The 21,125-nt window shown below is 43.0% G+C and overlaps 1 long non-coding RNA gene across 1 annotated transcript; it reads left to right on the forward strand.

Moving 5' to 3' along the window:
* Positions 1-902: 902 nt before the first annotated feature.
* On the forward strand, positions 903-20,840 carry LOC140917940 (uncharacterized). Its single transcript, XR_012161042.1, has 3 exons — positions 903-1,153; positions 1,723-1,828; positions 20,704-20,840. It is a non-coding gene; the product is annotated as an uncharacterized LOC140917940 (long non-coding RNA).
* The last annotated feature ends 285 nt before the right edge of the window (positions 20,841-21,125 follow it).

The raw sequence follows: 21,125 nt of genomic DNA on the forward strand, positions 1-21,125 counted from the left end.
ATAAGGTAAATTGGGCGTTTCTAAATACCCTCTCTCATATGACAAGGAAAATGAGACATCACAGTGAAATGCAAGGTAGCAAATTTAAAACTGATCAAAAGAAATGCTTTTACACAACACAATTAACCTGCAGAACTGATTGCCACCAGGTATCATTCAGGCCAAGGCATTAGTAGGTTTCTAATTAGGATTGAATATTTATGCAAATAATGAGAACATCCACTGCAGCATTAGATAGGACACTTTTTTTTAAAAGGCAGGATACAAACTCTCATGCCTCAAGGTATAAGTCAGGCACCAGGAAGAAACCTAACCTGCGGGCAAGTATCAGAGGGGTAGCCATGTTAGTCTGTATCCACAAAAATAACAAGGAGTCCGGTGGCACCCTAAAGACTAACAGATTTATTTGAGCATAAGCTTTCATGGGTAAAAATCTCACTTCTTCAGGTGCATGGAAGGCAAGTTATTCCAGAATTGCACAATACAGATTTTCCTATGCCTTCCAATGAAACTGCTGGAACTGGCCATCAGAGCCAGAATCCTGGACTAGACAAATCAGTGCTCTCAGCTGGTATGGCATTTCCTGTATTTAGCATTTGCCTTCACATGTGGGTATTTTGCTTTGCAAATTTCCTATCTGTTACAGACACAGTCAAAGCTTCCTGTGTTTATGGAATGTCTGCAGAAACCACTGGCTTTCTGGGCGGGGGAAACTGACCACAAGTGCTGAATGTTCATATATTGTCTCAAAATTCATCTGATACTTGAAAGCAGCCTTTAGGAACTGGAGTTCCCCTCTTCCTTCTCCACTCCACCCCAAAGTGTATTGACTTAAATGTTTGGTTTTATATGGAAGATTTAATCAATTCTGTTTTTAAGAGAAAGAGAAAGAAACTGCTTCCAGTAGCAAGATACTTGGTTGTGTCAGCCTTGAACTTTGTGAACTGTTCCCTTCCTGCTTGAATCTCAGGCTGGCATCCCTCCCCTGCTGCATGAACACATGAAAATGCTCAACATTTTTTGTGGGGGAAGCACATTAAAAAACTACCGCCAAAATAATTCAACTAACTCCGTCTGCAGTCCTATGAAAGGAAACCACCCCCCTGGATCAACAGGGACAAGGGGATGAATCACGTTTGCCTTATTATCCCAGGTAACCCTACTGTCCCAGATTCTCTCCTCCTGTTCTTGCCCTAATTGGCCAACTGAGAATTCACCTTCCTAGCGTAGGGGAGTTCTTAGAGAAGGAGTAAAGTGGCATAGCCTGGTCCGACACCAAATATCTCTGTACACACAGTGATAAGGGACAGGAATCAGGGGGATGCACCTGTAGTACACCAATTCCCAACTAGCAAGTGGTCCCATGCAGACTATAGAGAAGCTTCTAAGCGGCTTTACCTGATGTCAGTGCGCTGGGCCAGTGCAAATGTCCAATGAGAATCAGAGAGTCATCACCCGCGCCCGGAACTCCTCAACCCCACTCTCCTGTTCTGAGAGGCTTGGTAACAGTGAGATTCTGGGCCAGGGAGCTGGCACCGCTTGCGTGGGTGAGGTGAGCAGGACTTGACCCAGAGTCAGGAATGTCCCTTACGCTGGCCATTATTTAGTGCAGTATGGTAATGAAGGACTCCAGGATCTTTTCGGAAGCGTGCTCACAAACCAATGGAATTGGCTTAAAAAAATACCCCTTGTGTTTAGCAATAAAAATGGTAACATTTACAGTCCCCAGAGGCTTCCTTCCTTCCATGGGAACAGAAGAACTGTGAGAAAGAGAAGCCTGTGACACTCTTTTCGAGAAGAAAAGCCCTGGTTTGGAGCACTGATCAAGGTATGTTTCAACGTGTTTAAAATCTGTTGTAAATAAATCCAGGTTTGTGGAACTTTAACAGTTGAGGGTTTTGGGGACTTTTACAGACAGATGTAGGCTGCGATTCCTGTGACCTAGCAGGGCAAACTTAATTGTTGTAAATCAGGTTTAAACCGATGAATGAATGTCCACACACAAGATAGCTAAATCGGTTTAACATCACACCCTTGGTTAAACTGTTGCTACTTCTGTGTTTAGATCAAGCACTGCATGAGCCCAGTGTTCCAGGGAAGTGGTCACCATCCCAACACGCTCCCCCACTGCAAGAGTGAAAGGGGAGTGAAGGAGCAATGTTGGCAGCCAGTTTAATAGAAAATAAAGGAGGAGTGAAAACGGGCAGGTGGCTGGCTTTAAAAGCTTGGCATTGCTAGTGCACTTCTATCTTGGGTACTAAAACAGCCCCCATTACCATAGTTTAAGAGCATCTCACAGCCTTGATGTATTTAGTCTCACAACATCCAGGTGCAGTAGGACAGTGCTAACAGCCCCATTTTACAGATAAGATACTGAGGCAGAGGAAGCCTAAGTGACTTGCTCAAGGGCATGCAGTAAGACTAAGGTGGAGTTGAACCCAGGTCTCTCAAGTCCTCTACACATGCCTCAATCACTGGACCATCCTTCCTCTTGATCACTGCTCTGTCATTCCTCTTCTTGCTTTCACTACTCCCTTACCCATGTGACAGCTGCAGGAATATTGTTTGATTTTTGGCCAAGAATTTCTACTTCCCTCCCCCAATATCAGCTCCTCCATTTCAGCTCCTTGTCATCTCCATTCCATTTCCCACCTACTGCTATTACTGATTGTCCTTTGCCACTGGTAGCTATGGTAGGAGTGCTAGAGTGGACAATGCCCCTGCTCTGAGTAGGTTAGACAATACAATGGTAAAAACGCTGGCAGCCAAGTCAGTCCGAGCTACACTAGCGCTCCCACCATTGGCACCACTGAGAGTAGAATGGATGGGAGCGATTGTGAGAATTATTTTTAGCTGTAAAGCTTGGTGTGTGCAAGGCCTAAGAAACAAACTAGCTTACAGTGGTGCTGTAAGTGAACTAGAAATGCAATTGCTGGTATGTGGAAGAGGGTTATATTGCATTGATCTACAAAGGGGGATGGGGGCTGTTTTGGTCAGGACACTCCTGCTGAAACCTTTTAATAATGTTGTAAAGGCACGTGTAGGAGGCAAAAGACTCTCACTGAAAAAAATCTCTTCTATTAGGTAGGCGTAAAAGCAACTTTATTAATAAGGGGAAAAATCAACCCCCTTGGTTTCCAAGTTATTACTTTTTAAAAGGGTATTTTTACTGGCGTCTTTAAATTTTTTCCTTTGGAGTCCAATTATGGTGCCATCTGCTCCTACAGTATATTTGTGAGCTGTGGTTTCCTTTAAAAAGCCACATACACGTATGTATGTACATATGTTAATGTAGTTCCCTATCTCCCCCAGCAAGATCAGACTGTGAGATATTTCCAGAAGTCCCCTGCCCTATCATGCCTGGCTCATTTCTCTGCCACTAGCATTTGCCAGTTCCGGTCAGTCAATAGATACTTAACAGTAGATTACACTGTTGCCACTGTTACAATAATAAAAGAAGGAGGGGAGGAGAAAGGTCACTCTGTGGAGTATTGCCCTTAGTTCCCATGAGATGCAAGGGCCTCTACTGATCCACATTGTTCTAGGGCCTGATCCTAGCTAAAATACCACATGCAAGTAGCTCTTAACTCCTGCAAAGTGAGAGTCCATGGAACAACTCACAGTAGTAAGGATTGCTGTACTCTGCCACTTGTGCATTAGAAATTACAAAGCGGCAGCTTAGTGGAAGACATATTCTTGTATTATGGAGGCGTATTCCTGTTTGATGTCCATTTTTTTGAGATGCTGTACGCTGGCTTTTAAACAAGGGCTCCATACATTAATTGTTCAACTACAGAAGTTAAGCTGAGCCTATCATTACATCCAGGGCCGGCTCCAGCTTTTTTGCTGCCCCAAGCGGCAAGGGAGGGGGAAAGCCTGGTTGAGCTGCTGCCGAAGTGCCGCTGAAGAGGAAGAGAAGGACTGCAGGGCCCGCTGCCGAACTGCCGCCGAAGACCTGGACGTACAGCCCCGATGACAGACAGAGTGCTGCCCCTTTCTATTGGCCGCCCCAGGCACCTACTTCCTTCTCTGGTGCCTGGAACTGGCCCTGATTACATCATGTATTGACTGAGAGCAGAAAATGATCCATCTGTATCCAGAACATTTCCCATGAAAAGTTAAAACAAACAAACAAAAAATCAATACAGACTCACCACCTCTGGATAATAGTCCCTTCAAGTGTCATTGATTTACTTTCTTCATTGAACAATGACTTTCAATAGTAAATATTTGCCTGTTTCTGATTACCTAAACAGAACAATTAAGAATTGTATTGTGAACAGGGGGACAGAGAGACTCCATGAAGTCTGCTGGAAGCTTTGCTGTGGCTAATCTATGTTACCTGCAGGGTGCTCAGATACTATGATGACAGGCAGCAGCATAAAACTCTAATACAGATCCCACAGGTTTATTTTAAAATAGCAACTTGTATCCCTTTTATATAACTCCTTCGAGCCACTGTTCCTGTCACACTCTTATTCAGGGCATTCTAGAAAGAATCAGAATAAATAATGACAGGTTTCAGAGTAGCAGCTGTGTTATTCTGTATCCGCAAAAAGAAAAGGAATATTTGTGGCACCTTAGAGACTAACAAATTTATTTGAGCATAAGCTTTCGTGACCTACAGTTCACTTATAGATCTTCACACTGTTTTCTCTTTTGGGAAGGCTGCACAGATGGATGATGACTTGAGGTGTTCAAACAACAAACTGATACAATCAGCAATTATAGGAAAGATAGTAACAGAACTAGGAGCCAGTTATAGAAGAAATTCAAGGTGATAAATTTTTGAGACTTTAATAAGATTATCCCCAGAGAAAGACAAGTCTTGCAGATGAGATTATCCACAATCAGATTATCCCATGATGAGTTCCTACTGTGACAAACCAGTTCTGTAAAATGACTAACAACGGAAGGAGGGGAAGGATTACCAGCATCTGGGAGCTGGGATGGTGCAGTTGAATTTCTCTTTCCAATTTACAGATGTTTCCTTTTAGCTGCATTAGGGATGGAACCCAGTGATATAATTAGATTCTTCAAGCATTAGTGGGATTTGTTGCCAAACAAATAATCGCTAGTAATCAACACCATGGACAATATGAGAAGTGGAATTGTGATGCCACAATGTGCGAAAGGGCTAACAAGAACATTCATTTCATCACCATTTTCAAGGCTTTTGTAGGGCAAGATTCTGCTCTTGGTTGCCTATCTCTCTCTCAGATATTTCTAGGGTGGATCACTGTTGTATCCACGTGCTGCCATAATCACTGAATGTAGCAAACTTTCAGCAAGAAAAATTAGTTTGGAATATTCAATATTGTTGTACAGAGACCCATAGATATACCATATTGTAAGTAAAGACAGTCCCCACTCTCAAAGTCTACACTGTCCATGACGTGACATGCTGCTGGAGCAGGTAATAGTTAAGATAGATAGAAGGAAAACACAGTGGAGATCTGCAATGTAGTGCACTATGGATCAGAAAGATTTTGCCTGGAGTCTGAAAGCACTTTGAGATCCTCAGGGATAAAAGTCCCTGCATAAAATATAAGATATTGTTGTTTAAAATAGCAGCCATGGGAACTGCATTAAAAGTTAGAACCCAACTATCAAAATACATATGGTTTGAGCCATAGGGACTTAGAGTGACACTTAGGCTATATCTACACTGCATACCTTACAGCGGCACAACATAGCCACTCTTTGCCAGTCCCCAAAACCACCCCCCAATGAGGGGCAGTAGCTTTATTGGCAGGAGAGGCTACACTGTCCACACCAGTGCTTTTTGTCATTAAAACTTTTGTTGGTTTGGTTTTTCCCCCACACACACTTGACTGACAAAAGTTTTAATGACAAAAGTGAAGTGTAGACATAGCCTTGGAATCAAACCAGTTGATAATATAAGAGAGAGAGAGAGAGGTGAGTTGCTAGAAGCGTACCCACAGGCAATATTGAAGGAACACAACAAGAGCCTGTACTCAGAGGTAGTCACACCGAGAATTTCCTTCTTCTTGTTAAGCTACTGAGAAAATAAACAAAAGGTTGATCTTATTTTTTAAAAGCTGGTTTTGAGCAGATTAAGTAAAATGACTTCTGTTCAGGTAGTTATGGTTAATGTTTACTTAATATTCTCACTGGGAAAAGTTTAAACAGTTCTTCTTGAAGGACTTGGCAACAGAAGGATCTTTTATTTTATTAAAATAATACTAATCAAAACTCAGTATACGAAGTTATTAGGCCTGCTGGCACTGTAATCAAGTCTGAGTATCGATATAGCTCCCCCAAATAGAGGGTCTCTCAGAACATGCAGGAAACAGGCAATGAACATTTGTATCTGTTGTCATAATTGGGCCTACAAATTTACATTGTGAACTCAACTGTAAAAAGTAAATGAAGGTTTTTAAAATGTCACAATAACCTGCAACAACAAACGTTAATAAGAAAAGGTATGAAATGGAGATAGAAAGACTATATTAGTCCAAACAAAAAGGCCTATTAATATAATTCAAGGCCTGTTTTAAGATCATGCCTGGTCAACAAAAAAAGTGGAACCAAAAATCAGTAAATCAAAAACTAGGAAAAAATGAATCCGAAACTAGGCCTAACTGATGAACAAAATTATGAGGGGATGGGCTATTTTGCCCACCACTCCCTTTGTGGGTCCTTAAAGAAAGAGGCTTTGGGGAGAAAATTTGAATACTGGATAAAGCTTCACCAACATGATGGCCACCCTCACCATCTCCTGGGACTCCAGGCCTTCATCATCCTGATCCTGAGAGACGTCCTAACCAGACCAGGCCAGAGATTGGGATCCAGACGATATTGCCACCTCTAGCTTGATCCCAAATGCCACCTGGGATGAAACAGGATTTGACTTTAACAGCAGCAGCAGCAACAGTTACAGCCCATCTCAACTAACTTCTTCTTTTCCCCAGAAGGACAGTTATTACCATTTCTATGCCACCTAAGAGACCGTCAGCCAAGGGTGGGGAGAGTGGGGTTCCTTCTAAAAACTCTCTCCAGGTAAAGGCATGTTGTTAAAATGAAAGCCTCACTTAATATTTTACATTTCAAATGCTTTAACTGTTTTTCCTTCTTTTTCTTTATTTTCAATAAAAGGTTAAAAGTATTTTAAATGTGTGTTTGCCATGGTACTAAGCAAGTTATGGTCTCCATACACCAAACACTGGACCTTGGCTAACACTGCCTAATGTTAGACAGTGAGTGAGTTATGGTAACAACTTTGGCCCATTTAGTCCACCTAAATTAATACAACAGGACTGCTGGGCACTGTAATCAAGTCTCAAAAGCAATATAGCCCACCAAATCAAAGGGTCTCTCAGTACTCGCTGGAAACAGGTACTGAACATTTATACTGAAGATAAAGCGTACAGGGAAGGCTGTATTTCCAAACCTCTTCCTGCAAAAAAGACTACATAAAGACAAATCTATCTATTTTAGGTACTTATATGCCCCCTATTACCATAGCATCTGAGCAATCTTTAATGTATTTTTCCTCACAACACTCCTGCAAGGTAGGGACTTGCTATTGTACCCATTTTACAGATGAGGAACTATTAGAAACGGTCATCCACTAAGAGAGGCTAAAGGTTACCCAGGAAGTGTGTAGCAAAGCAGGGATTTGAATCTAGGTCTGCTATGTCTTAGACCAGGCCCTAACCTACCTCTCCAAAGGAGTGGCTTTCTCACTCTCACTCTTTCTTGAGCAATTTCTTCCCCCAGGTAAAATACAACACGTGCTGGAGGACTTGTGCCAGGTTAGTATTCGCTCTGAATGATTATTCCAGTTTTTGCTGCTTTGCAGGCAGCCTTCCTCTTTCTCCAAATACTGTTGTCTAGATCAGTGGTCTCCAAAGTTTTTGGATCATGCACCCCCACGGTGCCGCTAAAGAAAGGAGAGGGGAAGACTTACCGCAGGCGTGCTGCCAAAGAAAGATGGCGGGAAGACTTGCCGCAGGTGTGCCGCTGAAGAAAGAAGAAGGGAAGACCTGTTGCAGGCGTGCCACCGGAGGGGAAGACCTGCTGCAGGCGCGCAGAACTGCCGCTGAAGAAAAAAAATGGCGGAGTGCTGTCCAGTGGTGCTCCTCCTGCCGCGCACCCCCTGGGATCCTCTGGCGCACCCCACTTTGGAAACCACTGGTCTAGAAGGCCTTGTGTGAGTTTTCACATAGGCAGGAAGAATGCAGAGAAAGGACCTCTGGGGCAAAACACTTAACAAATAAAATTCATATTATCTAAAAAGTAAGTGGTAGGAAAAAAATAAGAAAATAAATCTTAAACTTGCATTCACATCTCTGTGAATTACATATCTGCAGTCAATGCTGTAAAGCAGCAGCTCTCAGGGAGATGCCACAGCCAGATGGGGAAGATACATTTCCTCTGAGGCTCCTTCTGACTTTATGACTATCTGGAAATCAAAGCCGTTGATGCAGAGAGCCTATGAATTTTCCACACCAGGCAATAGGAATGACAGACATTCTTTTCATGGCTATACCCGGCAATGAACCTCTTTCACAGTGCTAAAGACAATCCCTTAATCCCCTTCACTCAGCGCCGACCTAAGGGAAGACAGGATCAAAACACACACTCTAGAGTGACCTCAGCTTGTTCCAGTAATGCCCAGTCAAGCGTCAGAAGTGTCGATCAACTTCCTATGTGCCGTTGCTCTCCTAAGGGATACATCTTATACCTGATAAACAACAAAGCCACTTCAGATATGTTTACCACAGGTACACAGAGACCATTGGTCAATTTTCTCATGAGATCTGTTATTTAACGTTAGACATGCATGCAAAAAAGAAGGCAGCTTAATTTACACAATCATGGATAAAGGCCAATTTTTTCAAACCAAGGAATTTAAAATGTTAGGCTTCTAAATCCATATTTAGGCAGCTATATTCTGCCCTTGTACAGGATCTAGCATCATGGGGTCTTGGTCCATACCTGGGCCTCCTGCACCCTACAACAAAGACACAAATAAATAATTATAATAAATCAAAGTGGCCTGATTTCTAGAAGGGCTGAGAAATCCCATTTAAGACAAAGGGAATGGGGAGGGCTCAGGACCTTTGAAAACCAGGCCATTTTTGAACCCTTATTTGAGGGAATTCGGCCCAAGCAATTTAGATAAAAAATGGTGGCTCTGAACAGAATGGGGCCTGAGAAAAGGAACACATAGATCCAATCCCCTGAACATTTGCAGGTGTTCATACTCTGAACCCAGATCTGACGCTTGTCAATGTCTCCTGTCTTAACAGCGGCCTGAATCACCACTAGAATTTGTGGTATTCAGAATACGGACATGGACCAAAATTCTGTGGCTTGATCCGATCCCTAGTTCCCAGGACAAATCTCAAATAATTAACTTTTGAAGAGAGAGGGGGGGCTGCTGAACTTCTTGCAGCTTGGCCACTTCCTGGAACATTTCCAGATTGCATGATTATTTTTAATGAGATACAACATTATTCTTATGCAGATATTGCCATGAACATACAGGACATGAAGTCAGGTAGGAAGATTAATGTGTCATATTCATGATGTGAATCTTCTCCCTTTCTCCTTTGCTTGGCTGGCTTCCTCCTCGCACCTTTCTGGAGTCTCCACAGTGCAGTACAGGCAGGCTGACCCCTCATATCAACCCCACACAGAGGAGTGGGCTCATGTGATATTATCTGCGTGATATTATCCCTCGAGCTTGAGGCCTCAAAGGAATCTCCCCTTTAGCTAGGCTCTGGTAGAGGTGGCAACCTCCTGTTTAACAGAGAACCCCAGCCATTATTTTCCTACGGCTCCACCCCCTGCTAACAGAGCACATTGAAAAGATGTGATCAAAAAAGCACTAAACAAGGGAAGTGCTATGTACCCCACAGCATCTACCCAGCATATCAAGGTAAGGCCTATGGGGAAGAGAGAGGAATCCCAATCACCAGAGGTGCATCTGCAAATTGAGATCCTGAGTTGGACACTTGGCCCTCCCATGTTTCAGAACTGCTTGGATTGGCTGATGAAACATGGACGCAGTTGTTCAGTGGCAGAGTAATGAAGAGAACCCAATGGGTTTGCAATCCTATTAAGTGGCTTTTATCAGCAGACAACACTTCCTTCCCTATTTGACAAATAATTTCCATTGACCAAAAAAACTCCAAAACTCCCAACTCTTTCTAACATTGTTACAGTTTGGGAATTTTACAGAGGGTGTTGAGGCAGAAATAACATTCATTCAGTCAATAAAAAAATAAAACATGTCTAACAAGTTATAAACTCTCGCACTTACATGTTCATCCCTTTCCAGGTAATCCGATAAGAGGTATTGCCACCTACCTCTTTGGGCTTGTTTTTATTTTTAAATCTTTGAAATCATAGAATATCAGGGTTGGAAGGGACCTCAGGGGGTCATCTAGTCCAACCCCCTGCTCAAAGCAGGACCAATCCCCAACTAAATCATCCCAGCCAGGGCTCTGTCAAGCCTGACCTTAAAAATATCTAAGGAAGGAGATTCCACCACCTCCCTAGGTAACGCATTCCAGTGTTTCACCACCCTCATAGTGAAAATTTTTTTCCTAATATCTAACCTAAACCTCCCCCACTGCAACTTGAGACCATTACTCCTTGTTCTGTCATCTGCTACCACTGAGAACAGTCTAGATCCATCCTCTTTGGAACCCCCTTTCAGGTAGTTGAAAGCAGCTATCAAATCCCCCCTCATTTTTCTCTTCCGCAGACTAAACAATCCCAGTTCCCTCAGCTTCTCCTCATAAGTCATGTGTTCCAGTCCCCTAATCATTTTTGTTGCCCTGACAGATTATCTAGAACACAAAGGGCAGAAGATTGTTTCACACTCAGAACATCCATGCTTTCCTCTTCCTGCCTAAGTTAAACATAATATTCCAAGTGGGAGGAGGGATTCGGACAGTTCTATGAATCTAATTAAAATTTCTCTAGTTTAAGTCCCAGCTTAATTCTGATTTCTTGAAGCTAAAAAGTTCAACCCTTCTCTTAGGAAGACTGCAAAGAAAACTGCTTGATTAATTACCCATTGATTAAATTTCTTTCCAATCTCAACCACAGCAAGATAATAGTAACAAACCCCCTCCTGCCGCACCCTGCACACCTCCTGCACCTCAACTCCCTGCCCTGAGCCCCCACTACACCCCACCCCCCTTCTGTAGCCCCTAAGGGCAGGGAGGGAGCAGAGTTGGGGTGGGGACTTCGGGGAAGGGGTTGGAATAGGGGGCAGGGAAGGGGTCTCATGGAAGGGGTGGAGTGTGGGTGGGGTTGGGGGCAGCGAGGCGGGGGTGTCAGTGATGCAGCCCTCGGGCCAATGCACTAGTTCTCATGTGGCCCTCGTGGTCATTTGAGTTTGAGACCCCTGCCCTAATGTCTCAAAAAAAAACGTGGCTTTGCATTTTAATTTAATTGCATGATATGCTCTTTTAGTTTTAAAGTATGGATTGTTGTATTATGCAATAAGAGCCAACTTGCATATTATCGATGTTGTAGAAATGTATAGAAAGCCTGCCATCGCTCGCAGCATGCATCCCCATTACTGCAGCGCCGCATTACCATTGGTCCTCCCCTCCGCCTCCGACTACTATGCTAGAAAATTCTTTGACCTATATAAGCAGCCGTGTCAGGCGTGCCCAGCGCAGTGTCTACAGTGTTTGTAATCTTTGTTGCGTGTACTCTACTGAAATAGCATAACAAGGCTGTGGCTTTACGTTTTAATTCAATTGGATGATACCCCTTTTAATTTTAAAATATGGATCGGTTCGTTATTAAGATAAGAAAAGGAGCAGACAAACTGAATTATAATGAATGTGCTGATGGTAGTGCAAATACCTTGGACTCCTCGGTTAAGAACTTACATGAAGATAATGCCACCACCAGTTCCAGTGCGTGCAATAAACTGAGTAATGACCAACAGAAACAGACTTTGTCTCTTAGTTCAGGTCAGTGTAGTTCCTCTTCAAAGCCATCAAACATTCCATCTGATGACCTGGTCTGTGATATTCCAAAAAATAGATTAGAACGCTGGTCTCGATTATCTAGAGGTCCTTACCAGCCTAGATTGAGCATGTTTCCTAAAAGTAAAATAGGGAATAAACAAAGAAGTTTTCAGTCCGATTGGTATGAAAAGTATAGGTGGTTAGAATATAGCCCATCAAAGGACGCAGCATTTTGCTTTTACTGCCATTTCTCCTCCTCTAATGATGCAGCAAACAAAGGTCACACTGATCCAGCATTTATTGATAAGGGATTCAGAAACTGGCATAGGGCTAACGAATGTTTTAAAAGCCACCAACTGTCAAAATCTCATGTGTTGAGCTGTTCTTCATGGTCAAGTTTTAATGAAGGGAAACCTATGGATGTATTGTTGGATGAGGGCAGGCTTATCTGTCTAAACGAGAAGAAGAACGGTGCCATAACCGAAGTGTAATGGATCGACCGATTGACATTGTTCTGTGTTTGTTTGGCGAAAGGTGGGAGACCATTCAGGGGTCACAATGAAAAAGCTGACAGTGTTGAGAGAGGTTTATTTCTAAATCTTGTCAGTATGCTCCAGAAATATGATCCCGTAATGGCAAAGCATGTGCAACAATCTCCTCGAAACGCTACCTGAGTAATCGCATCCAAAATGATTTAATTGTGGCCTTGCACAACGTTGTGCAACAAAAGATTGTGTCTTCACTCAATGGAAAAATGGTCTCCATAATTGCCGACAACACTACTGACTGTGGACACCATGAACAGATGTCCATTGTGGTGCGGTATTTTGACAATGAAAAACATAGTCCAGTTGAACATTTTGTGTCTGTTCAGAGACTATTAACAGTTGATGCTCAGGCTATTTTTCACCAGTTAAATGACGTCCTTGGCATTCTTAAAATTGACTGGTCATCGGTGATGTCGGTCTGTTTTGATGGCACATCTACTGTGTCTGGATGTACTGCGGAAGTTCAAACGAAATGTAAAGAAAGAAACAGTGAAATACTCTATGTTCACTGCTATGCGCATTGTTTGAACCTTGTCCTAGTAGATGCATGCACTGCAAGAAAACAAAACAAAACTGTCTTTGTTTTTTTGGTGTTATTCAGACTCTTTATGTCTTCATGGAGGGGAGTCCTGTGCGACATGCAGTAATGGAGAAGATTTCACAAGAAGTAGGATCCCAGTTGAAGACTTTGAAGTCACTATCAAACACAAGATGGGCACGCAGAGCAGAAGCAGTGGCTGCTGTAAAATAAAACTACTCCATGATTTTACAAGATTTACAAGAGATTATCGAAACAACTCACCTTGCTGATGCTAAAATAAAAGCCAGGGGCCTTATCGATGAACTAAATTCATTCAAGTTCATCTTTGCCCTTCACATGATGCACCCTATTCTCCAGATGGTGGTAAAAGTGAGTAAGGCTCTTCAAGCTCCAGATCTCAACTTACTTACTGCAATGGACAGAGGTGAAAAGCTTGTGTAACTCTTTGGCTGCGATGAGAAGTGACCCAGAATATTTTCAATTTATTTTCAATGACAGTGTGAAAATGTGTGTAGGGAATGACATATCGATTCCGCCAGTTAAGAAGAGAAAAACATCCACTCGTATTGATGACGCGTTTGAGTCCCAGCATCACTTTGATACAAAAGAGGAGCAGGAGAGAATAACTTCATTTTACTCACTCCTAGACTCAGTGTTTACCGGCATTGCCCAGCGATTTGAACAGGAGACTTGTAAAATGGTGGCTGCAATGGGAAAACTGCTGAGCTTAGACATTGGCAGGGACGATATGAGAATCACTGCCAACAAATTTAAAGTGTCCTTGGATGAGCTGGAAGCTGAAGTCGGATTGCGTCGGGGTCATGAAGGATCTGTTCCTAAAGGTAGCACTATGAACACCACCAGAGAGTGGCTTGATTGGCTAAAGGAATCGGATCGGTCTTCTATGTTCAATGCTTTGCAGTCTTACTTGTTACAAGCTGTTCATGTGAAAGAGCCTTTTCGAAACTAGCACATGTAAAAAACAAACTAACTAAGAAGTACAATGTACCAACAGCGCCTCGACTCACTCCCCATTTTGTACATTGTACAAGAATTGGCTTTGTCAGTTAATTACAATGATGTGATTGAGGAATTTAAGTCCATAACACCTGGTGAGCGACGTCTCATTCTCCAGGACAGGAAGACGAAGAAACCTTAATCTCTTTTGGTCAATTTGGGTTAGCTCGTTATCTGGTTAAAGATAAAGATCATGAAAATTGACTGTATCTTTGTATACGCCTGGTTATCACTACAGCAAAAATTTCGTATTTTGTGTCTCATTTTTTAAGTTTGTATTTTTTAAGTAAAGTTTAGTTGTTAATTTAAAAAAAATTAAGTTTAGTTAAGTTTTAGTTTCTTTAGCTTGTTTGATGAATAAAAATAATGTCCTTTATGATTGAGTATTCAATAAATGTTCACCTTTAAAAAATAAATTAAAAAAAAAATTCCCTGGGTGCACACCCTAATGAAATGTGCTGCGCATGCCTACACTCATCCAGGTCCTTCTTACATGCTGGGATGCCCCATAAATCACTTAGCCAGCTCCTGTGATGTCATGTTTGAAGCACTGCAGGACCAGGGGCCTCCCTGGCAGCACAATCCACACCAATACGAAAAATTGTGTGGTACCTCGTAGCTGTTGGAGGCTAAGTTTGGGGGTCATGGCATGAGGAAGGCTCAGACTTCTTGGTGGGAGGTTTCAGCTCTTGTTAGAGATGCTGGATGAGGGAAGCTGTCACCTCTGGCCCTTAACTTAGCCGTATGAAATTTTCTGCTTTATTCTAGGTTTCAGAGTAGCTGCCATGTTAGTCTGTATTCGCAAAAAGAAAAGGAGTACTTGTGGCAAATTAGAGACTAATAAATTTATTTGAGCATAAGCTTTCGTGAGCTCACGAAAGCTTATGCTCAAATAAATTTGTTAATCTCTAAGGTGCCACAAGTACTCCTTTTCTTTTTGCTTTATTCTAGTCTCCTGTGAGAGACATTTCACAGTAGGGCGTTTTCTAAGGGCTTTCTTTTAAAAAATAAATAGCAGGGATGGAATCATGCTTAGAATACTTTAGGAGAATATGTTGGAAATCACAGAGGGATTGGGAAACATGTGGGTTCAGGCTGAAAAGAACCACGCCATGAGCAGGCTGACTACCCACTTTCAGCTTTCACACCAAACAGACTTACCCTCATTGGTGGCTTTCACATGCAGAATGTAACAGAGCGAGTTAGAATGCAGCAGACAAGATACTGGCTAAGTCAAGGGCACATTGTGTCAGGAATCCTTTTGAACTCTTAATGGCAGCATGAAGGAACAATTGGAGTGAGGCCCAGCAGCCCTGTAAATCAATACAAATATTTATTTAAACCAAATGGCTAGCAAGAATATCAAGCTGCATGTGTAGCCTTTTCCAAAAAGAAATTAACAACATTTCAGGAGATGAGTGCAAACCCACATGAGAACAAAGCAATTCCTTCCACCAATCATTACAGGACAGGTGTCCAGGATTCACCTGACCTGAGACTGAAGTCCAGTAATAGATAGCACCCATTGTTATCAGACTTGATTATCATAAAACCCAGCAGATTGCATGATATCCCCAAAATGTTCCTGAGCAAAACATTCCTAAATATATTTTATAGTCATGGATGGCATTTGTTTAATGTGTGGAAGTCAAATCCTGAGGATTAATAGCCAAGACTGTGTGTTGCAGACTGGCATAGACATGTGTTACTTCAACAGGCACATATCCCATCTGGGTGAGAAGCAAAGCTTGGCTTGACTACTTCCCAAGGTGCTGCCTGCTTGCTGGAGTAATTGTATCCAGAACACTAATTTTCTGCGATGTGATAGCTCACTCTGATCTGCTTTTCCCTTTGCAGCTATAGCAGCAGATAGATACATAAATCTCTCTACTACGAGAAAAGGAAAGACTGAAAAGTGAAATTTGTTTCCTTCAAACGAATCCATCTTGCACTGCACAAATGCTGGTGTCAGTTTATTATATAACACACAGCTCTTTATCAAACAATTGCTCCCTTCCCATCAGTTATCCGGAGAGTTATATTTAATGCCTCTGAAGATAAAAAGGTCCATTAAAAATGTTATGAGTTTTTGGTAATTTTCAACCACAGTCTTGCACCTTATAGAAAAGTACTTCAGATCATGGGGCAGGGTAAATTTAACTCAAAGCAAGCCCTGGCAATGGGGGGTGGGGCTGGGGGGCGCAAGATGACACCCTTCCCTTTTTATTCTGGGCAGCAATTCAAACGTCTGTCCCAAAATACTGGGGAAACAATGGATCAAATTAATCCCTGGTGCAACTCTATTGAAGGTAAGAGAGCTACACCAGAGACAAATTTTATTGTCACTAGTGCCAAATGAATTCCAACTTGAACAATCTTAACTAAAGGACTTTGTAAAGCACCTAGAAAGAGCCACATAGAACAAGTACAAAGTATTCTGCCTGCATTTTGTCCTGGCTGTTGCAGGAGTTGCGGATTCTGGGATTTTCATGCATTTTGTTTCAATAAAATCCATATCCATTCAGACAGTTTCGAATGCGAGTAGGTGTCTGTGAGGGCAATACAGCTGAGGTAATTTCAGTGGGAGCTGCCAGACTGAAACTGGAGCTGCATGGGAGGTTACGGAACAACCAGTAACTCCTGATAAGTAGGACCTGTGGTTTGCTATGGGGAGTCATAGGTTCTTTGATTTCTTTCATTGAAAGCATACAAAGCTGGTTAAAGAGACATCTGCACGGTGCTGCTGCTCTCCAGCATTTTCAAGGGCTGTGTCACATTTACAAAGAAGAAATCCCATCCCTGCTCAGGATAATAATGCATAATTGGATGCATTTGTGGGGGTTTTAAAAATTTGTTTGTGTTTTTTGCCTTCCTCTATAACATGCAGTAATGGCTACTGTTGGAGACAAAAAAGCCGACTAGCTGGACCTTAGGTGTATTCTGGGGTGGAAATTCTTCTGTTCCTAAGAATTGGACTGCAGCTTTCAAAAGTCTACTCCCTTGTGAAAAATATGCTGGGTTTTGGCCTTTGGTGGGGCTGTCTGCAGTATTCTGAATGCTGTAATCAGTGAAGAAATACATGCTTAACCTCACTGCTTTGTTGCTTGCCTCAAGATATCATACAGACACCACAGTGGCCTGACACCACAACTTGGAATAATATGTACAGGAAATCTGTTTTTTTATATTCTTCCCCCCACTTTTCTCTGCCAGAGGGGAAGGGCTTGTCCATAGTAGAAAAAAGAATAGAACTGATTTGTATATTGTAAAGAGTGCTGGGTTATGGCCACCAAAATACTGAGCTGTCCAGAATATACTTGGATTCCATGCATTTTCCTCCCTCAAAACCTCTCCCTCTGGGAACCCACTTCTTGCTTCTGTTACACGGGTGCAACTCCCACTGATGCAATAGCAGCTGCACTTGTGCGAATGAGAGGAGAATTGGGCCTTTGGTTCCCGGGCTATATCTGGCCCAGAATAGATCCCAAGATCTTGGCTTAACATCCCTTGCTCTAAGATTTGTCATTAGATTAAACTTTTCACAAAACCTGCTTGACATATGGCCGGTTAAACCCACCTGCACTTTCCGTACTGGCTGGTTTGGGTGTTTTGTGCTTTGAATTCCAAGCAGCGAAACTCCCCTTGTGGTGGGGAGGGAGAGAGCTCATTAAACTGCCTTCTCAAAGGCCCTGTTCCTAGTTTTTAACACTTGGCAGTGATAGGCCATGTCTACAGTAGAAACACTTCTTTGGTCTATGAATAGTGGGACACTAGACTAGCAAAACACTACTAGCGTGGACACAGCCTATACCAGTGCTATTATCAGTATAGTTTATTTCACTCCCAAGCTGGGGTGCTGGAATGAGGGGGCCGGGGTCAGCATAACTATGTTGCTGAGGGGTGTGAAAAATCTACACCCGAGTGCTGTCGTTAAGCTGACCAAAGTACCTGTGTAGACAGCGCAACGTCAGCAGAAGAATTCTTCCATTGACCTAACTGCTGCCTCTTGGGGAGATGGACTAATGACACTGGTGGGAGAATCCCGCCCATCGATATAAATCATGTCTACACTGAAGCGCCACGGTGATGCAGCTGCAGCAGCCCAGTTGTGCTGCAATAGGGTACTAAGCATAGAAATGCCCTTAGTCTTTCATTAAAAACTTAGCTGAGAGTGCAGTGGAAGAAACGGTTGGCAGATTTCAGTGGTCTCTTGTCACAGGGACATGCAATGGATTGCTTCAGGCAGCATTTAACATATTACAGCCTCTGCTCCAGAAGCACATTCGTGGATATGACCCATGAAGTGACACCTGCAATACTCTTCACAGGGCTGTAACTCTAAGAGCAATAGACTATACGGGAAGATGAGAACCACTGTAAACCATGTGGGGTTTGTTTATGCAAATTTGCCTCATTTTTTACTCAAAAAACCTTAGACTCCTAGAAATGCAGGGCTTGCTGAGGCACTGCACTTCTCAGGACAGCGAATAATTGGTTTCCTGATTTCTGAAGCCCCACCTTGGCATCTGATCATTGAACTGCAGGGTGTGTGTGTATGGGGTGTTCTGATCCCTCCTGTGACCTTCTGTAAAAAGACTTGGGATGACAAACTTGTTTACTTTCAAACCTGCATCACTTATGCAATATCAGCTGAGGCTTAACCCAGGTCTTTGGTCTTTCAGAAATAAGAGTCATCTCTTGTCTTCCCGCACCCCCTGCCATTCTGGAGAAAGAGTTCCCATATTTCTATAATTTGTTAGTTCGGCACCGAGATTGTAGAGGACTAGAGCAGGGGTGGGCAAACTTTTGGCCTGAGGGCCACATCTGGGTATGGAAATTGTATGGCGGGCCATGAATGCTCATGAAATTGGGGTTGGGGTTCAGGAGCGGGTGAGACCTCTGGGGTGGGGCCAGAAAAGAGGAGTTCAAGGTGCAGGAGGGGGCTTTGGGAGGGGGCAGAGGGTTGGCGTGTGTGGGGGTGGTGGTGAGGGCTCCAGCTGGGAGTACAGGTTCTGGGGTGGGTCTGGGGATGAGGGGTTTGGGCTGCAAGAGGGTGCTCTGGGCTGGGACTGAGGGGTTCGAAGGACCGGAGAGGGATCAGGGCTGGGACAAGGGGTTGGGGCATGGGAGGGGGTCAGGGGTGCAGGCTCTGGGCAGCGCTTACTGGAAGCAGCGGCATGTCCCCCCTCTGGCTCCGACACAGCCAGGCAGCTCTGCGCACTGCCCTGTCCGCAGGCACTGCCCCTGCAGCTCCCATTGGCTGGGAACTGCAGCCAATGGAAGCTGCAGGGATGGTGCCTGCAGATGGGGCAGTGCGCAGAGCCCCCTGGCTGCCCCTAAACATAGGAGCCTGAGGGGGGACATGCCACTGCTTCCAAGAGCTGCAGTGTGTAGCGTGGCCCCCGCCCTCACTCCCTGGATGGAGCGCGGGAGCGGAAAAAGCCCCAGACCCTGCTCCCCAGCGGTAGCTCGAGGGCTGGATTAAATCGGCTGGCTGGCCAGATGTGGCCAGCAGGCCATAGTTTGCCCACCCTTGGACTAGAGGGGCGTCATCTTCTTTGCTTTGTACAGTTGTTGCTTCAAAAAAAACCCAACAACAAACAAACAAAAACAAATAAGAAAGTAAAAGAACAGGCTTGAAACATTTCACAAACACATCCTGTAACTAAAGATTAGGTAGAATATTTAGCCTGCCTGACTTTTTTTGAATCCAGTTCTGTAAGTGTCTCTGGCCTGGAAAAAGCATGCAAGCATATCATCAGCACTGAAAGACCTAAAAAACTAGGATCCTGGCCACACTAGGATAACCACCATGCTAGCTTGAGTTGTATTTTAAGATAGCCAATTGTCAAAGCAGAAACTCTGCAAGAACAAGGCTGACATTATTCTGTCATATGGCTCTGCTTGATAATCTTTTTAGAATATGTGTGTGGCCAGCCAGTTTAAGATGGTTTTACTGTCCAGTGTGGAAGGGGATATTTTTTTAAATGGGCTAGCAGAATATTTGCTATAGTCCACTGCAGAGACAGGGTTCTAAAATGGTCTCAGAACAATTTTAAAATGATCTTTAATTATCTGTATTTTGTTAGCACCCAGAAACCCCAATTATGGTTCAGAGCCCCATTATACTAGGCATTTGACATGCATGTGATGAAGACAATTTGAAGTGCATGGGAGATATCTGCATTATTTTTATGAATATTATGTGCACCTGTGTGACACATAGCTAGAAAGAGTTAAACATCCTGCAAAATAAATAACCCTCAAAAGACACATGGGGAGATAATGTTTGTGTTTTTGTGTATTTACACATGTATGAGTAGCGGTCAACAATGTAATCAATGGTCCCTGTCTATGCCGTATTCTGATAATTCAGAGGTCAAAAGAAGATCCTATCATTTAAATGAATTGTAAACATGGAATATCTTGATATTCATCTCTCTTTGAAATGTACTGTGAATGGTGCAGGAGCAAGCAAATGGCCTTATATTAATTGATATAGCTAAGTCCCGGTGAGGGACCTCCTTCAAAGTCATCCTAGTTATCTTTTGTCCCCCAAGGAAATCCCAACTTGTCAAAGAGGATATGAAATTGTATAAAAGATCCTTGGGTCCTGATTCTGTCATTTCAGATTTGCTTAGACTTCATCAGTGGAAGTTTGAGTCGCAAGACTGAGGTCCCCGTTATGCTGGTTTGCTCTGATTATGAGATTTGGACATTGGACAATGACCTATGAACTGAATTCTAAAGGAACTCATTGCAACTACAAAGCTCACCATCTCTGCTAGGAATCTGCATCTCAATGAATCGAACTCATATCTGTATGTGTATTGATCTTTTAACCATACTCTCTCTCTTTTGTTTTTTAATAAATTTTAATTTAGTTAATAAGAATTGGCTGTAGCGTGTATTTGGGTAAGATCCGAAACATTCACTAACCTGGGAGGTAATGTGTCCGGTCCTTTGGGATTGGTAGAACCTTTTCTTTTATATGATGAAATAAGATTTACAGAAATTTTCATCATATTTGACATGGGTACCTGGATGGAGGCC

Source organism: Lepidochelys kempii, chromosome 10 (assembly GCF_965140285.1).
Source record: "Lepidochelys kempii isolate rLepKem1 chromosome 10, rLepKem1.hap1, whole genome shotgun sequence".
In the NCBI taxonomy this organism is placed as follows: Eukaryota; Metazoa; Chordata; order Testudines; family Cheloniidae; genus Lepidochelys; species Lepidochelys kempii.